At 41.9% G+C, this 20,669-nt stretch overlaps 1 non-coding gene across 1 annotated transcript; it reads right to left on the bottom strand.

Moving 5' to 3' along the window:
- Positions 1-6,723: 6,723 nt before the first annotated feature.
- Trnat-ugu lies at positions 6,724-6,797 on the bottom strand. The gene has a single exon. It is a non-coding gene; the product is annotated as a tRNA-Thr (tRNA).
- Between the last annotated feature and the right edge of the window lie 13,872 nt (positions 6,798-20,669).

Below are 20,669 nucleotides of genomic sequence, written 5' to 3'. Positions count from 1 at the left end.
GCCTTTTGGATTTCGCCGATGAACCTTCCCCATGTTTCCAAATAATGGACTCTAATTTCACTGAACTGTTTGTGAATATGTTGTAAAGTTCACCTCGAAGACTAAACGCTGTAACAGTAGCAAAGACTTTTTACCACGCCGTGTAATTTGATTTTAATGTAATTCATTAGGTTGCGTGGGGCCACAGGAACAAAATCTAACTGGATGTGAAACACGTCACTACGTTATTCACAGACAGCAAGTAAAAAAAGTTGAAACCAAATAGCAGACTACAAAAATTTTAAAGAAGTACGATATTGTGTACAATGAGTAGCAGCTTACAATGCGACCCCTTCAATTCTTTCCTGTAACGAATGAAAGGAGAGAACCAAAAACAATTTAGATTTTAAAGTCCAGTGTTGCAGGATGCAGATTTTAAATGAAAGCTGAAAGACAGTGTGAATCTTTCTGTGCAATGGTTAAAGTAGTGTCATATAAGAGAAAATCGTTTTCCCTCAAGAGTTGATGACTGACGGTGAAAGTTGCTTTGAATGGATTAGTATTGTTATTGTTGTTGTTGCAGTCTTTAGTCTTAAGAATAGTCTGATGTAGCTCTCCGTATTATTATTAATAATATTGCAATGATTAATATTGTTAATAACAAATCTAACGAGGAAGTACGTGCACTGAGTTGGCGGGGTTAGAATCCAGATATACTTGACCAATGGAGTTCACGAAGTTTGTGAACCGACATTGCAGTCAATTCTGAATGACCTATCGTGGCTAAAAGTATTCTCTGTGAATTCACATAGTTTTCCAAAACGTAATTAACATACGTTATAACACAGGGAAAATATTAAAAGCAAACAAATTCTTTGTTGCATAGTCAAAGACAAGAGTTTCTTATAGAATGGAGAACAATATTTAATTCATTCAGAACTTGTGAAAGTTTTTCTTCCAAGAGAGCTGCTCATCCATCTTCTGTCCTAAGAATCTAAAATGTTTGACTCTGCTAATTTTTTGACCACCTTATGAGAATAAAATTTACCTTCAAAAAATTCCGCGACAGAAAATGTCTGCGCTGTGTTTTGTTATAGTCTAACCCCAATCTGTCTTCTGTAACCAATAAAGTCGTGTTATCAAATAAACTATTTACATAATATTCCATTTCTTTCACAGTGACCCTTGTGCCACGGAAAATCGAACATATTAGAATCACTTGCAATGTTTAGTAATCAGTCATAGGTACACGGTAAGAAAAGTAACGGAGCAGCGCAGTGCCTTGTTACACTCCACATATATAGCACCTCAATCAAAACGGAATCGCCCGCCGTGATGGCCGAGCGGTTCTAGGCGCTACAGTCTGGAACCGCGACACCGCTACGGTCGCAGGTCCGAAACCTGCCTCGGGCATGGATGTGTGTGATGTCCTTATGTTAGTTAGGTTTAAGTAGGTCTAAGTCCTAGGGGACTGATGACCTCAGAAGTCCCATAGTGCTCAAAGCCATTTCAACCAAAACCAAATCTTTTGTATTAGGGGAAACAGAACGTTTGTCACCAGTTTTCTAAATATGAACTGAACCATTGCTTAACCTCCCTGCTAAGTACGTGATATGAGGACATTGTATGAAAGCTAAAATATGTCTACAGTCACACACAATTCAAAAGCACTAATTTAATGCTATTGTATTGTTTGTGCCTGAGGTTACATTTCAGAAATGTTCAAATGTGTATGAATTCTTAAGGGACCAAACTGCTGTGGTCATGGGTCTCTAGACTTACACACAACCTAAACTAACGTAAACTACCTTATGCTAAGAACAACACACACACCCATGCCCGAGAGAGGACTCGAACCTCCAACGGGAGGGGCTGCACAATGCGTGACATGGTGCCCCAAACCGTGCTGCTACTCTGCGCGGCGCCTACACTTCAGCTTTCAAGTTAAGTACACCCACAGCCTCGTATGGAAAGATGAAAATAATCACTCAATTATTCAGCGGGCCAAAACTCAAGTGGTTTAGTTGAATAAAGAGGTATCCATTGTAAAAAAGGACATCACATTTTTTGACGATTAAGGTGCGGCAGGTTCTCAAGCCACTGGCAAGCCTAAAAAGTAGTATTAATGACTAAATACAATAACTAAATCCTAGAGAAAGATACGGGCAGACATGTTTGTGAAAGCAATGGCAGTGATTGCCTATTAAACAATTTAAAAAGTTAGAAAATCTGTGATCAGTCGCTAAATTTCACATTTGTTAGAAAGGACACGATTTAACAGACTTAGTTACACGTTCAGGAAACAAAGTTCGTATTTATATCTTCCACTAGAACAGTGTTTTTATGCATGTTCTAAAACAAACGTTTTTTTTTCGAACTGAAAAGTACAGTATCAGTGGCCCTAAAGCGTAAAACACGCTGCTTTTGAAGACTAGCAACCACATTAAATTGCAGATTTGTTCTGTGTTCGACCTCTACGATTTCACAAAGTATCGATAAGTACATAAGTTGGTGATGCGTTCGTGTAACTTTAAGTCTCCAAATATAAAAAAATAACCTGCTGCGAGAAGCGCTGTTTATTTCTCTTGTCTAGTGTGCAGTGCGATAGCATGATTGAGTATCGTGTGTATCCTTGTCTCGGCTACTTTCTTCTGCCACTCCTGTAGAAGCAGGACTTTAACAGCGAACCGCAGCCTTCACTATTTACTGCGGTCGACCTTGCGTGCTATTCTCTCTCCTTAGACATCACTATCTTCGTACTTAGGTAGTTCGTTATACATACAGCGAGATTCTATGTTCAGAATTTCTAGTGACGACGTAAAGAGATTTCAAATTCACTTTCATGGGTATTTTAGAAAACACCTATTCACCCGTCACCGGAAGATAACTCAGCTGTCAAACTGTCAACATTTACGGTAGAAGTCAAGCTAAAATCCAGACGACTAACATCTCGTTACCATTAATTACCCTGTGGGAACCCTGGATTTTACGCACATCACAGTTCAGTAACAAAATGTGATCAGTTCTCTAAGTTAGCCGTATACGATAGAACAATCTTGGTCAGACTGGAGAGAGGTGCCATACAAAAGCTTTGATGGTGATTTCAGTGCTCTCATTCCGGTGAGACTGGGAATGCTGTGCAAGGCAACTATCTGGGTGTCTAGGCACGTTGCTGGAACCTTGTCATGGTCTAAAATGTGTTCATAAATACCGGGGTTTTCTTCGTCGTCACACAACTATTAGTCCTAACTCAAACCACCAAAAATTCCCTGCTCTAATTCGCCGCATCCACTTGCCAACTGCAAAAATGGCATTATTGACTGAAATGATGCTTTCGATATACTATTTATCATAGTTCGAATTATGATTCGGAACAAATTTTCAGTTGTCGTGATAAATAAATAACATTTCTGGCAGTACTTTAGTCCATTAATCACACTCTCAACAGTAACCACCTTGTGTCAAATGTACGTATGTTATTACTCTCTGTCTAAAATCATTTTTAGCCAAAGTTTTAACATATATAGTTTGAAAATAGAATCAAACTGAAGGCGTCCTTTTACACAGTACAATTAAATTTACTGATGAAGGGGAAATGGATAGTGTGCTTACAAATACTTGATCAAAAGATAATCAAAACAATCCTGGCTAACTTATATCTCTAACCCACCGCTACATAGTATGACATGTGTCCAATCTTAATGCTTTGAAAAATATTCAACTTAGCATGAAATTTGACCCTTGAGTGAAGAACAGCGCAATATATTTTTAGTGAAATATGGAGTAGTGAATCAATTTTCGAAATGGAACGGAATAAGAAAATGGTATTTAATATAATTTAAATCATGGCATACTGTAACCAAAATCGTCGACTATTCTAAACCAGTGTTAGTGTAATTTATTAAAATGGTTCAAATGGCTCTGAGCACTACGGGACTTAACATCTGAGGTCATCAGTCCCCTAGAACTTAGAACTACTTAAACCTAACTAACCTAAGGACATCACATACATCCATGCCCGAGGCAGGATTTGAACCTGCGACCGTAGTAGTCTCGTGGTTCCAGACTGAAGGGTCTAGAACCGCTCGGCCACACCGGCCGGCTAGTGTCATTCATTACAGTAATCAAACTGTACTCGATATTTTCAAATAACTAACTAATGGAAAGTGACTCTTTTGAAAGCAACGTCTGAAATTATTCGCGTTGCAGCATGTGTCTTGAGGATCACTGTAAGATGCATTCACCTTCCTTAACTGAAAATTACATATAAAATCAGAAAATAATGTTGCTGCTGAAGGCAGCTTAAGAAACACTGCTTCCGCTGAAAGCAGTTCTAGTATATTTGAAATATATTGCACATGAATGTGACACTTTCTTGAACAAAACTAAAATGGGCACATGTGCGGACGAGCGTTAAAAACCAGAAGGACGAGAAATGACTTCATGGGGAAAGGAATCTGGGCGTTCAATTTAAAATCATTCATTTTTCAGAAAGTAGACTGAAAGCTCATGAATAAAGCGGAAAAACGTCTTCTAACGGACCACGTAGCTATAAAGAATCACACATTTACAAAAGACCGAGAAGTAATTCTGTCTTCATAATTATTCCTGTAATAATATTTAATGAATGGAACAGTAAACCAATGAATAACTGGCCTGCTCGGATGACCCAATAAACATTAGATACTGATCCACACGTCTCCTAACAAAGAACTAACATTGCTCACATGAATACACAATTGCAAAAGCAAATCCCGCAAATAAACGAGAAAAATCAAGTTACATACAAGGGACGTTCAATATGAAATGCAACACATTCTTTTCTGAAAGCAGTTTGGTTTTATCCAGGATTCCAGTACACCATATTATTTCCTACTCTTTTGACTACAAAACCGTATTTACAAAGTAATCTCCGTTCAATGTGGCCGCCTTATGCCATCTTTGTGGGAGGATATGTATGCCCGTTTGGTATCACTATACTGGCCGACGTCGGAGTCAGCTTCCTGCTGCGTCAGTAACTTTCGCATCATCCACGTGCTGCTTCCCGCGAGGGTACATCCTTCATTGGGCCAAACAGGTGGAAGTTCCAAGGCACGACACCCGTGCTCTTGGGTGAATGGGGACGAACAGTCCAATGAAGTATTTTGCGCTCCTCTAGGGTGAGCAGATTTGCATGAGATCTTGTAGTATCATGGAGAAAGAGGAATTAGTTCGTATTTTAGTGACAACGAACACGCTGAAGTCGTTTCTTGAATTCCCTGAAGATAGCACAATACAATTCAAAGTTGATCGTTGCGCCATGAGGGAGGACAGAATAACTAATTCAGAGCCAGAGATATGAGTTTACCAGCTCAGGGTGCGACTTCGAACTTTTTTTTTGAGATCCACTGATTGCCGTTTTGTTTCCGGTTTGAAGAGACGAATTCATGTTTCATGGCCTATGCCGATGTTTGACAAAAAAAAAAAAATCTTACGACCAGCCTCGAAACGCGCAAACAACTCCGCACAAGTGGCCCTTCGTTGTTCTTTATAGTCTTCTGTTAGCTGGTGAAGAACCCATTGGTCGCACATCTTTGAGTTCCCCAAACAGTCGACCAGCGCGTCAGCACTACCAACTCTTGTTAGGCAGCGAGCTGTTTGATTGTGGTACGCCTATCACTGCAAATGAAAGTCTGCGCGCTCCAAAGTGATAGGCGTCACATCTGTGTGCGACCGGTCGGACGCGGTAGATCGGACAGGTTTGCTCTATTTGTTGCTATGGTGATAGAAGCCTCGCCCCACTCTGCACCGTGTTTTTGTTCACTACTAAGCACATTTTCTGCAACCGCCTATAAATATCTGCGATGCTCTGGTTTTCTGCCAAAAAAAGTAAAACTCAATGACAGCTCTCTGCTTGGAACGCACCTCGGTTACAGATGTCATTTTGAAGGTAATGTATAGCGCCGCCACCTATCGGAACTTCATTAAACCATGGGGCCTGAAGCGGGAATATTTCACGGAATCCCACCAAAAATTCCCCGTTATTTCAACCGAAACTGTGGAGAAAAAGAAATTACATTACTTATTCAACGCTCCTTGTATAATTATTTAAGTGCAGCGTCAGGACACACATTCGTCTCACGAAAAATATAGTGCTATGTAGCTTCAGCACGCCCGTTTGAATATCACAACTAAATGTCTGTACCCTATAGTTCGACAGCAAGTGGAGGATGTTCTCAGCTCCAGGAAGAAAGAAGAGTTTGTCCTGCCGAACACGTTGCCCTGCCGAATATTGTTTGAGTGGCTCGATTCAGTATTCAAAATACTGGGTAGAGACATGCTTTCCTGTTCCGAGCACAAGATTAATGTTACTCTAGCAGACGGAAATGGGTCTTTGAGTCAAACAAGTCAGTAACAGGTCGCATACGAATACAGGAGATCAGCATTTGCAGCAGACGGCTTTCAAAACGTAAGGCCTGTTATAATTACGTAATTGGTGTTCTCGTGAAGATGGACATTTTAATCGTCGTGTGTTTCTTGCGGACCAGTGTTCATTAATATGACAGTATAGGACCAGGGAAGAAAGGACTAACATGGAGTTTTGCATTCTCAAGCGCTTTTCTGAGGTCGAAGATCCAAGCTCCAGTAAAAAATCTTGCTTAGTCTCGCTATCAGGACTCTCATTATGATGAAATGATAATTAAATCAAGACCCTAAGCTGTCGACAGGTGTTGATATACATCAACGGGTACATTTGAAAATGTGTGCCTCGACCGGGACTCGAACCCGGAATCTTCTGCTTACATAGCAGACGCTCTATCCATCTAAGCCACCGAGGACACAGAGTATAGTGCGATTGCAGGGATTTATCCCATGCACCCTCCCCGTGAGACCCACATTCCCAACTTAATGTCACACACTACATTCGTAGTGCTCCTTCCCATTACATTCATTACTCGCAGCAGACAATCTTAATGATTCCCGTAAGAGTTCGGGCAATGCGTGTGCGTCCAGCACAGAAGAAGAAGGTCGCGGCCGGTTAGCCTTTATGAAGATAATAACTGTTTTTTCGGACACGTTCGAAAGAACAGACACCATCTTCATATATCTCATTAGGAGGACGAGGGCACTCTGTATTCCGATAAAACCTAGTCTATTTCCAGTCGGCGAAAACGAATTGTTGCTTGGGCTGAAAAAATCGCCTCAGTCTGCAGAAGATTCTGGCTTCCCTTCTAAATGTTTTAAAATACCGAAAACGAAAGGAATGCCAAACACAACAAAGTGTGTAGTCGCCATCTAAGTCCTTACACAGACTGATGTAGAAGGAATTACATGAAATTTATTCACAGTTGCGAATACGGAAAACCATCAGGTGTAAAATGGAATGACGGTAATGAATATTTGTGCAGTATCGGGACTTGTCATTCCACTCCGTTATACAGCGAATGGTTGTCCGTATTCGCATCTGCGAATACATTTCATGTATTTCATAAGGGCTGTAGTTGCCTTAGTACTTGTTCCTTCAGACATGCATGCATGACCGAAGGAACGCTGCATTATATTTACGAGTAACACCGCGGCACTGCAATATCATGATACTACCCACTGCAGCATTGACATACAGGGTGTTTCACAACTCATGTTACACGATTCTAGAAGTATTAGTGGGGACTTAATAGATTAAATTTTACATAAGAACCCATGTTAGGAAAACGTCACTCAACGACGCTACAGAGCGTCAAAGTTAGATGCACCAGTGCCGGTAAATATAAGAACGCACAAGGTGATTCCATCGCAATGTTACAAACTTTCCAGGGTGATGGAGAAGGATAAATGTCTCAGTTTGATGTAAGGGCCCCTGTGCGGGAAACGAACGAGTCGAAATAAGGAAAACTGTTCTGATACCTCTGACAGTGGAATACGTGTACTGGTACTGTTGTTGCGAAGACTGTAGGGTAGGGAACTTTCAGGGGTAGTACGGACGAAAACAAGGAAAAATTTTAGTAAACGAGGGCTCTACAATTCATGCCTAAAGAGCTATGAGCACTTGTTCAATAGAGGAGATGTGTTTGACTGTAGCAAAGATAAAAAAGTGGTTAAAACTCCTCAGATGTGAATTTTAGGGCTCATGTTTACCAGACATTTTTTCTTGCTTTGATCCATACTACACCTCTGAAAGTCGCCTACCCTACAGTCTTAGAAACGATAGTAACGATACGAGTATTCTGCCGTCAGAGGTAACATACCAGGTTTCGCTCATAACTTTCGACTCGTTCGTTCCGGCACAGGGACCCTTACCATTCTCCACCATCCTAGAAATTTGATGAGGTCATCACATAATCACCCTGCATATATACATACATTAACAGGCGTCCACGTCTATAACTTTTGTGGCATCAACGTTCAATACCACACTTGTTAGCGGTTGCAGTTACTGACCGCGGTCCGTATTAAAGTGCGCGTCATTAATGTTGGCGGCCGAGTTTAGGTTCGTTCTGCGCATCTGACGACACAAAACACAGTCAGCCAATGAACAGAGAACGACGTTGCCAGATCTCGACTGCAGTGCAGAGCATGGACGAGTGTCTTCAGTTTTAGAAACGTTCAATCATAAATAAAGTAATAGAACAAAAGCTATGTCTTGATAGCTGACTTTCTTTTATAGAGAGTTTGGAAAAATAATTCTTTTTACCAATTGCTTCATATTCTATTAATTAATTAAATCAAACAAGCAATAAGACTCCTAATTCAGGCGATAGCAAGGAAAGGTATTTGTATCAATCTCACGAACCGCTTTTTCGCAATAAAGAACAGCGGTAATTGTTTATTTCCTATTGTACTTCGACGAAGCGTGAGTAATTCATAGTCATACCAACAGTGTTTGTCAGTATCTTGCGTGACGTGTTACAGTCCTCATGGCGTTATGTAGTCAAACGAGGTGCGTTAGCGTAACGGTTGAGGTGTTGGGTTTCTACGCGAAAGGTTATGAGTTCAAACTTTGTGAGGTGCTTAATATTTTCATTATTTAAAAACAATATCGAAGTGCTTTACTTCACGAATTACATTCGTTTAAATGCAATTTTTTTGAAACTTCTAGTGCTTTGTCTCTTCATTAACCCTTTCGCTGCAGCAGACACATGCTCCCCGCATTCCACGCTGTGCGCGATTTTGTCGTCACTGCACTGCTCGCCTGTGCAGCCACATGGTGTTCCCACTGCTTTGAAACACTTATCATTCGATTTCACAAAAACTATTTGGCCCAAAAATTCGAGTTTTACACGTCTTCTTGACTGATACCTTCCCCCCATAAATGACTTAATTTTGTTTCGATGTTCAACGCAGTTATTATGCAGCATTAAATGTAGTAAACCATTGCACGAAATTTTGAAGAGTTTGCAGAGGTAGAAGTCCATAGCGTATACTTTCCATATGGTCGATTTTAGTTGCCACAATGTTGAGAATGAAATGTGGACAAGATACCTAAATTTCATATAAAATTACTGTATAACGATATCTCATTTAATTTAAATACGACATAGGTCTCGTATGTAATACTGAGAAATATTCCGTCTTTCGGGACTGTAATAAAAGTTTTATTTACACCGGACGCGATTGGCTTTATTTTTAAGCACTTCAATCAATGAAAGGTGTGGCACATACACAATGGTACTCTTGTTTTCTTTCTTGTTTTTGTTCCACAGTCGCAGTTTTACCAATGGTACTGAAATATATTCCTCTTCTGCAACTGTAATAAGCGACTTATTTAGACCAGACGCGTTTCTCTCTTTTGAAGCATCTTCAGTGGGCAGTATTTTGTCTCCTCCATTGCCAGGTCACCTTTGGTTATTTTTGTGCTGCGGTAACACAATATTCAACGTTTGTGTTGGCTGATCAGTGTTTTAGCAAATAAATGATGTTTGTGTGTGCCACACACAAAAATTATATTTGACATAGTTCAGAGCACTTCACTGATAGACGATATATTCAAGTCCTAATGTTTTTGTAAGTCCACAGTTCTGTTTAATGTATTTTGTCTACTTCCTCTAGATTGATTGAAGTGCTTTAAAATAAAGCCAAACGTGCTCAGTGTAAATAAAACTTCTGTTACAGTCGCGACAGACGGAATATTTCTCAATATTACACACAACACCTATGTGGTACTTAAATGAGATATTGTTACACAGTAAATTTTATATGAAATTTTGGTATCTTGTCCACATTTCATTCTCAACATTGTGGCAACTAAACTCGACCATACGGAAAGTATACTCTATGGACTTTTACCTCTGCAAACTCTTCAAAATTTCGTGCAATGGTTTACTATATTTAATGCTGCATAATAACTGCGTTGAACATCGAAACAAAATTAAGTCATTTATGGGGGGAAGGTATCAGTCAAGAAGATGTGTAAAAATCTAATTTTTGGACCAAATAGTTTTTGTGGAATCGAATGATAAGAGTGTCAAAGCAGTCGGAACACGATGTGTCTGCACAGGCGAGCAGTGCAGTGACGAAATCGCGCACAGCGCGGAATGCAAGGAGCACGTCTTTGTGATGTTTAAAGTTTTCCCGGCGTACTGATTGTTCCATAAAAACAGGGGAGAACTGCCGGATATCAGTAACTTCCTGCCACGATATTTCGGCGCAGAGTCTTCTGGCCATCTTCAGGTGAATGCCACTGTAGTAGTACTGGCGAGTACGCGCTGAGCTCCGCTATTTAAAGCCTTCTGAGGTGGCATTGCGCATGCGCTGCTCAGCGTGCGCGTTCATAACGGCTCCGTGCGCTGCGCCTCGCGCCCTCCACTGCGAAAGCCTGGCGTATCGGTGTCAGGTCGATTTCCATCTTTATGCAGATAACTACGTCGACTACGAAGTTTCTCTATAACAGGATCCCAAGCAGAGTTCAGCTGATAACCGCTATCTCGATTGATGAGAGTCTCGTTGTCAGACAATCGTATTTCCACAGATTCATTGATAATCGAGCTCCAAAAGTTTGATGTATGGTCCAAAATTTTTGTGTCGTTGTAATTCATGGAACGGTTTGTGGAAATACAATGTTCGGCGATTGCGGACTTGGTGGGTTGGAGAAGGCGAGTATGCCGTTGGTGTTCCACAATGCGTTCTTACACAGTTCGTGTTGTTTGCCCTATATATGATTTGCCGCATTCACACGGAATTTTGTAAACACCTGGTTTACGCAGGCCCAGGTCGTCTTTAACTGATCCCACCAGTGATGAAATTTTGGAAGGAGGGCGAAAGATGACTCACACTTGATACTTTCTCAATATTCTGCTTATCTGTGAAGAAATATTCCCAATAAATGGTAGATAAACAGTCGACCTGAAGGCCTCTTCCTCTTCCTTGTTCCGTCGTTTGTAGGTCTTCATCACTCTGTTCACTTGCCTAGGTGAAAAGCCATTCTTCAAAAATACTTTTTGCAGGTGTTCCAGTTCCGCTTGAAGACTGTCGGCGTCAGAGATAGTATGGGCACGGTGGACCAAACATAAAGTTAACCATGGAGATAGAGAGAGATGGTTGTCTGCCATTTTTAGACGTCTTGGTGCTACGGAAGAGTGACGGCACACTAGGTCACTCGGTGTACAGAAAGCCCACTCACACAGACCTGTATCTATAAGCTACTAGTTGCCACCATCCAGCACAAACAATGGGCGTTCTCAAAACCTTGGTTCACCGTGCCCATACTATCTCTGACGCCGACAGTCTTCAAGCGGAACTGGAACACCTGCAACAAGTATTTGACCTGATGACCTTAGAAGTTAAGTTCCATAGTGCTCAGAGGCATTTGAACCATTTTTTTACCAATGACTTCAAATTATTTTAGTCGTTGCAGATCCAGACCATGCAGCCAGCACCGTATCGACGTTACAGACAAACCCACTGTGATTTATATGTTTCTAATTAGCACTGGCCACCAGTCAACATTGGCGACGACTCTGCAGCATTGTATACAAGCACCGTATCGACGTTACAGACAAACCCACTGTGATTTATATGTTTCTAATTAGCATTGGCCACCAGTCAACATTGGCGACGACTCTGCAGCGTTGTACGCAGTTTCCGGACGTGGGTTCCTACGTAAATCTTGATCTACTTACTCTCGTCTACAACCTCTAGAAGTGTGTAATGTGAATTGAGAAACATCCTGTAGATGTCGCGAGGAGCCAAGCACAGCAAACAGCTGGTGGACTGTCGTAACTACAGACTTGACAACTAACGGACAAGAGAATTTTTTCGCGATTCCCGCCCAGTGGCTAGGTCCAAGTGCGCGGAACAGCCAATATGTACTTCCTGCATGATTAGATAGTTCCAATCTTCCTCTGGAATACACTGAGAAAATTTCGATTTATTTCTAGCACACGCACATAAACTCTCATTTATGTCTTTACTCTATTATAATAGACCCAAAATTAATGGAGAAGAATGCTGTTAATATTGCCACTCAGAATATTTGTACGAATTCTTTTACATATTACTCGTATTATTTATGATGCATACCGGTATATCTGTTTGTTTCTCTTTCTCACATGTAATCTGAAGAAATGTTTGGTTTTGTGTGCACGGAATTTCAAATAATATGAATACAATTATGGCTGCGTCCCAGTCCTGGGTCAGAGTAGAGAACCGCAAGTGCAATGCTCGTTATAAAACAAATCTTTGATCATACAAGACTAGCGATTGCGATGCTGGTACTTTTCTCTGAATTCATAATTAAACTGTTCGTTTAGTATGGCAACTGTGCGCAACGAAACGCTGTCACTTTGAGAACAACAAGCCTACTTGTGCGGCCGACTAGTTTTATAATTAGAGTGTTACCTGTCTTGTAGGACAATGTAAAGGATCATAGAGTCTAAGTCAAGGCTAAGATTAGCAGATATTTGATTTCTCTAATGACTGATAATTATCGTAATAAAAAGTAACAGAGTTCTCTAAAACTCAAATTAAAGTATAAAATGACGCTAACACTGTGGAAGACTGTAAGGAGAAAGCGCAAGAAGATCTACTTACCTGAGTAGCTCCTGAAATCTAACTTAATGGTACAACAAGATGTCACAGATTGTGACCATATTAAGCAGCACAAGTTACGTTGCAGAGTAAGCTAGTAAAGAGTTGCGCCGAACATGGATTGTGCTGCCGAAACTGCATCTTGTACATCTCCCTAAAATCAGCAAACCATGCCCCCATCATCACCAAACAGTGGCGAGGAGACGAGTGACGCTGACGGCGGGAAGCAATAGAATGACAAAGAAACATAATTTCCCTCCACATCGGTATACTTTCAAAAATCCCTACAAGGAGGGGACGACTCAATGGTGTTGCCAATGTGACAAGTGTTCGCTTATTTCATGAAAAAAATGAGAGAGTGATGCAGAAACTTCCCACTCTTTGCATACAATATGTGTTGTGTACATAGTTTCGCGTAGTCAGCGCGTACACAACTTTCCCACTAGAGCACGCCCCACTAAGCACAACAGCGCAGGCGCAGCGCTCGTCCGTCTCCGCACTACGAGATGGCGCTGCCTTAGAGACGGACCAAATTCTGCTTCCGCCGATCCGCGTATTAATATGTAACGCAGCCAATGAGATTGCTGCTAACGTAGAACCTTTTCTCCTCGCGGATCACACTGGCGCAGTGGTACCTGAACGTGCGAGGTATTATAACAAGTGTACAGACCTCTGATTAGTCAGTCTGCATTTGTCTGCACCAGTCTGTACGAGTCTGCATTAGTCTGTACCATAGTCAAGTTTCAGTCTGCACCCAATAACATTACCATATCCCTGCACATAGCCATGAAGATAAATGAATAGACACTTTGTCAAGTATCAGTGATATGTGAGAATAAGATTAACGTACCAAGACCAAAGGAACTTCAGATTGTCAATTGTAAACAGCATCCAGAATGAAGTTACGTAATGTCTATGCTTTTTATTATTTTAATAAATGTCTGTGAAAATTAATCAAGTTCTGTTTAAAGTTGTTCACCATCAATCTGCTACTCTAAGCATGCAAGTGGCATTTCTATTGTCTGACCAAACGGCAGAAGGTAAACACGCCACGATAAGACCACGAGACATATTGCTGACACTCGCCTACTTCGTTAGAGCGACAAGTCAAATAATCTGATGGTGTGTGTAGCGAAGGTCTTACAGTACACACACCACAATATGCCCCTTAGCAGATGCTAGGTTGGTACCGAGGTGGACTTGCGTCTCATCGATCGATCGGTTTCTTTGCGCCAAGCACAGCGTCAGGGGGGCTCATTAATTGGCTACACCAAATTTTGGAGCGAAGGCTATGGACATTTCCATGCTAGTCACACGGCGCCTCGGTGTCTTGTCCTTTGAAGCCCGAACAGAAAAGGCATAAACGTCGTGCTCAGTTATTCCCTGGGGATGGCACCGGTGGCAGAGAACTTTCCGCTCAGAGCTAGGAGAGACGCCGGCTCTGCAGACAAAAGCAAAAAGCATGAAGCAGGCCGCAGCCTTACTTCTACGAGAACTGCACACCTCCCAGAGGACTTCACTGAGCGCCTCCTCAGGACAAAGAGGACCCTGAAAGCACACCTGCAGAACATCCACCCAGACAGAAAATCCTCCTACCCAATGCGCCCTAGTCAGTCTAAATAAATAGCAAAAATCAATATCACGTAGAAATAAGTCGCATTAACGTCACTACCTTTAAAATTAATAAATTATCATGCATAATGCGCATGCTACAGCCGTCACTACTCTGTGATTAAACATAGTGTCTTGCTCATAGTATTATATACGGGAGATCGTTGTAGCTGGAGGACTGTGCACCTAGGAACGGTCTGTATTTTGTGGTCTATACTTCAGTCTAGTGAGTCATTTTAGAATCACATGCGTGCTATACACAATTATTAGCAGTTCGCACCATTTTTTACAATTTTTGTGTTGATAGATGTACAGTTGTGTTTTATACAGCATTTGCAAATACTGAAAATTCTGCACAGCGATGTACACTACTGGCCATTAATATTGCTACACCACGAAGATGACGCGCTACAGACGCGAAATTAAACCGACAGGAAGAAGTTGCTCTGATATACAAACGATTAGCTTTTCAGAGCATTCACACAAGGTTGGCGCCGGTGGGGACACCTGCAACGTGCTGACATGAGGAAAATTTCCAACCGATTTCTCATACACAAACAGCAGTTGACCGGTGTTGCCTGGTGAAACGTTGTTGTGATGCCTCATGTAAGTAGGAGAAATGCGTACCATCACGTTCCCGACTTTGATAAGGGTCGGATTGTAGCCTATCGCGATTGCGGTTCATCGTATCGCGACATTGCTGCTCGCGTTGGTCGAGATCCAATGACTGTTAGCAGAATATGGAATCGGTGGGTTCAGGAGGGTAATACGGAACGCCGTGTTGGATCCCAACGGCCTCGTATCACTAGCAGTCGAGATGACAGGAATCTTATCCACATGCCTGTAACAGATCGTGCAGCCACGCCTCGATCCCTGAGTCAACAGATGGGGACGTTTGCAAGACAACAACCATTTGCACGAACAGTTCGAAGACGTTCGCAGCAGCATGGACTATCAGCTCGGAGACTATGGCTGCGGTCACCCTTGACGCTGCATCACGGACAGGAGCGCCTGCAATGGTGTACTCAACGACGAACCTGGGTGCACGAATGGCAAAACGTCATTTTTTCGGATGAATGCAGATTCTGTTTACAGCATCATGATCGTCGCATCCGTGTTTGGCGACATCGCGGTGAACGCACATTGAAAGCGTGTATTCGTCATCCCCCTACTGGCGTATCACCCGGCGTGACGGTATGGGGTGCCATTGGTTACACATCTTGGTCACCTCTTGTTCGCATTGACGGCACTTTGAACGGTGGACGTTACATTTCAGATGGGGCACGACCCGTGGCTCTACCCTTCATTCGATCCCTGCGAAACCCTACATTTCAGCAGGATAATGCACGACCGCGTGTTGCAGGTCCTGTACGGGCCTTTCTGGATACAGAAAATGTTCGACTGCTGCCCTGGCTAGCACATTCTCCAGATCTCTCACCAACTGAAAACGTCTGGTCAATGGTGGCCGAGCAAGTCGCTACTCTTGATGAACTGCGGTATTGTGTTGAAGCTGCATGGGCAGCTGTACCTGTACAGGCCATCCAAGCTCTGACTCAATGCCCAGGCGTATCAAGGCCGTTATTAGGGCCAGAGGTGGTTGTTATGGTACTGATTTCTCAGGATCTATGAACCCAAATTGCGTGAAAATGTAATCACATGTCAGTTTTAGTATAATACATTTGTCGAATGAATACCCGTTTATCATATGCATTTCTTGTTGGTGTAGCAATTTTAATGGCTTGTAGTGTATAATGTATGGAAGCTTTTTGGAATGCGTTGTTAAATCTTCGGTTACAGAAGTTTATAAAAAGTAATAATCTATATACATGAAATGTATTCACAGCCTCGAATACGATCAACCATCGCCTGTACAAGCGAGTGGTGAACTGGCACACGAACCAAGATTCCCCGTTCTACGCGTGCGTTTGTTTTAAGCGCTTTGGCTAACCGTTCACGACTTCCATAAGTCGTCGTTCCTGCGTCACAACCTGTGTTCGCCCACACATATTTAATTCCTGTACACGAGAGAATGTTTTAATTGAAACTCGATGCACGGTATTATGCATGAATGTCCAAAACAACATTGCATCGTTCTTCTTAACAACAGAGGCACTCAAATGGTTCAAATGGCTCTGAGCACTATGGGACTCAACTGCTGAGGTCATTAGTCCCCTAGAACTTAGAACTAGTTAAACCTAACTAACCTAAGGACATCACAAACATCCATGCCCGAGGCAGGATTCGAACCTTCGACCGTAGCGGTCTTGCGGTTCCAGACTGCAGCGCCTTTAACCGCACGGCCACTTCGGCCGGCCAACAGAGGCACTGCAACATCGTAAAATTCTATACATTTGAGGAGTGGTTATATAACGCGCGGATGGTGAAACAGTACTTTATCGATCGTGCACCATGTTTTACCTTGAAACAGAAGTAGGTCTTTTACCACTATGGCGGCGCGGTTCCTTTCGTCCTCTTACCTAAACCTACCCGTGAACTCGCTGCAGCAGATCGCCGGTATGAAAGCCGAGCAGAAACCTACCGTACTGCAACTCGCACCAGCCTGCATACAACGTAATTACTCCTAGAATCGGGAACAGATCTTATTTTTGAATGAAAGGTGGAAGTACTGGCAAAACTTTGGTACACTCTGAACACTGATAATGTACACGTTCACTGCCAAGTACGTGCGAATCTCAACACACTCATGCACAAACTTTTCCATTAACATTAACAAGTTAATTATAACATATTTCCAGAAATCTTAACAACTACTGAGGACGAATTGTTTTTAAGTGAACATGCTTGGCGTATTATTAAGTTTCTCGGTGTCTAATGAATGCACTCAAGTTTTAAGTCACAGATCTGCTCAATATGCTACGCTTTCCCCATACACAAAACACACCGGAATAAATATGCCTTCACTTTAAAACACGTTTGAAGCATCTAGCATCTAGCACTAAAACCGACAAATTATAACTTCCTTCGGAGATCATACTACACACGACCGTCCCATTGAAAGGTTGGGCTCCGAGTTCTTAGACTGCTGTAAGCACTATATATCTCCAAGAGAAAAGACGCGCGAAGAATAATGCGTTCTAACTGGTCATTTTTCTTTAAGGCCAGTAGAAAAACACTATCCTCCCGCGTTAGTCCGCGCTTTTTATTACAAACCAATCAACAAATAACACACTTTCGAACAGTACTTTTTCCCGGAATAAATATTTAGCATTCTAACATTTTGTTATACTTTACATTATTAAATATTTTCACTTGAACTAGCTTTCCTTCTACCAGAAACTTACTTAACATATTATGATGTTATGTTATGTTAACCGGGGACCTAGAAACGACGGAGAGGCTCCGTCCCCGCCGCAGCCGCAGTGGTCCGCAACCCCACGACGACTACCGCAGTCCACTTCACGCCTCCACCCCACACCGAACCCAGGGTTATTGTGTGGTTCGGCCCTCGGTGGACCCCCCAGGAAACGTCTCACACCAGACGAGTGTAACCCCTATGTTTGCGTGGTAGAGTAATGGTCGTATACGCTTACGTGGAGAACTTGTTTACGCAGCAATCGCCGACATAGTGTAGCTGAGGCGGAATAAGGGAAACCAGCCCGCATTCACCGAGGCAGATGGAAAACCGCCTAAAACCATCCACAGACTGGCCTGCACACCGGACATCGAGACAAATCCGCCGGGCGGATTCGTGCCGGGGACAACATATTATGATTCGAAATTTCCCGTCCTCTGCATTCACACTGTCTTAAAAACTTTCTCACACTAAAGTGCGCATCATATATCTAAGCGGCCGAGTTTAGGTTCGTTCTGCGCATCTGACGTCACAAAACACAGTCAGCCAATGAACAGAGAACGACGTTGCCAGACCTCGCTGCAGTGCAGAGCACGGACGATTGTCTTCAGTTTTAGAAACGTTCAGTCATAAATAAAGTAATAGAACAAAAGCCATGTCTTGATAGCAGACTTTCTTTTATAGAAAGTTTGGAAAAAGTGTTCTTTATACCAACTGCTTCATATTATATCAATTAATTAAACCAAACAAGCAATAAGACTCCTAATTCCGGCGATAACAAGGGAAGGTGTTTGTATCAATCTCACGAACCGCTTTTTCGCAATAAAGAACAGCGGTAATTGTTTATTTCCTATTGTACTTCGACGAAGCATGAGTAATTCATAGTCATACCAATAGTGTTTGTCAGTATTTTGCTTGACATATTAGAATCTTTATGGACTACCGCTGCCGCACGAGCTGCGTTAGCGTAACGGTTAAAGTGCTGAACTACAAAGTGAAAAGTTATGAATTCAAACCTTGTGTGGTGCATAAATTTTTCTTTACTTAAAAACAATATCGAAGTGTCTTACTTCAAGAATTTTATTCGTTTGAATGAAGTTTTTTGATATTTCTAGTCCTTTGTCTCTTCATTAGCCCTTTGGCTGCTGCAGACACGTGTTCCCCGCATTCCGCACTGTGCGCGATTTTGTCATCACTGCACTGCTTGCCTGTGCAGACTCACGGTGTTCCGACTGCTTTGACACACTTTATCATTCGATTTCACAAAAACTATTTGGCCCAAAAATTTGATTTTTACACATCATTTTGACTGATGCCTTCCCCCCATAAATGACTAAATTTGTTTCGATGTTCAACGCAGTTATTGTGCAGCATTAAATGTAGTAAACCATTGTACGGAATTTTGAAGAGTTTGCAGAGGTAAAAGTCCATAGCGTATACTTTCCGTATGGTCGATTTTAGTTGCCACAATGTTGAGAATGAAATGTCGACAAGATACCTAAATTTGATATAAAATTTACTGTATAACAATATCTCATTTAATTTAAGTACCACATAGGTGTCGTATGTAATATTGAGAGACAGTCCATCTTTCGCGACTGTAATAAAAGTTTTATTTACACCAGGCGCTTTTGGCTTTATTTTAAAGCACTTCAATCAATGGAAGGTATGGTACATACACAATGGTACTCATGTTCTCTTTCTTGTTTTTGTTCCACAGTCGCAGTTTTACCTATGGTATTGAAATATATTCCTCTTCTGCAACTGTAATAAGCGACTTATTTAGACCAGACGCGTTTCTCTCTTTTGAAGCATCTTCAGTGGACAGTATTTTGTCTCCTCCATTGCCAAGTCACCTTTCGTAGTTTTGTGCTGCGGTAACACAATATTCAACGTTTGTGTCGGCTGATCGGTGTTTTAGCAAATAAATGCTGTTTGTGTGTGCCACACACAAAATTATATTTGACATAGCTCTGAGCACTTCACTGACAGACGGTATATTCAAGTCCTAATGTTTTTGTAAGTCCGCAGTTTTGTTTAATATATTTTGTCTACTTCCTTTTGATTGATTGAAGTGCTTTAAAATAAAGCCAAACGTGCCCAGTGTAAGTAAAACTTTTGTTACAGTCACGAAAGGTGGAATATTTCTCAATATTACATACGACACTTATGTGGTACTTAAATTAAATGAAATATATAGGTATCTTGTCCACATTTCATTCTGAACACTGTGGCAACTAAAATCGACCATATGGAAAGTATACTCTATGGACTTTACGTCTGCAAACTCTTCAAAATTTCGTGCAATGGTTTACTATATTTAATGCTGCATAATAACTGCGTTGAACATCGAAACAAAATCAAGTCATTTATGGGGGGAAGGTATCAGTCAAGAAGACAGGTAAAAATCTAATTTTTGAGCCAAATAGTTTTTGTGGAATCGAATGATAAAGAGTGTCAAAGCAGTCGGAACACCATGTGTCTGCACAGGTGAGCAGTGCTGTGACAAAATCGCCCACAGCGCGGAATCCGGGGTGCACGTCTCTGTATCAGCGAAAGGGTTAATGCGGCCGTGTTGGCTTTACTTCATGAACTGCGCGCTCCCCACTAAACGTAAGCTTGCGAACTGTGCTATACTATGGCGCTGCTTCTATTGGCGCGTGCGTCGTGTGCAACTGGCAACGCAGCAATCTCCCGCGTCTGGGCGGGCATGCGCGAGCCGCCAAGATAAAAGAATTGAACTATAGTTCGTACAGCTTTCGGC

The sequence above is a fragment of the Schistocerca americana genome, chromosome 4 (genome assembly GCF_021461395.2).
Source record: "Schistocerca americana isolate TAMUIC-IGC-003095 chromosome 4, iqSchAmer2.1, whole genome shotgun sequence".
Lineage (NCBI taxonomy): Eukaryota > Metazoa > Arthropoda > Insecta > Orthoptera > Acrididae > Schistocerca > Schistocerca americana.
The sequence above is the reverse complement of the archived record's forward strand: the minus strand, read 5'-3'. Positions and strand labels throughout refer to the sequence as shown.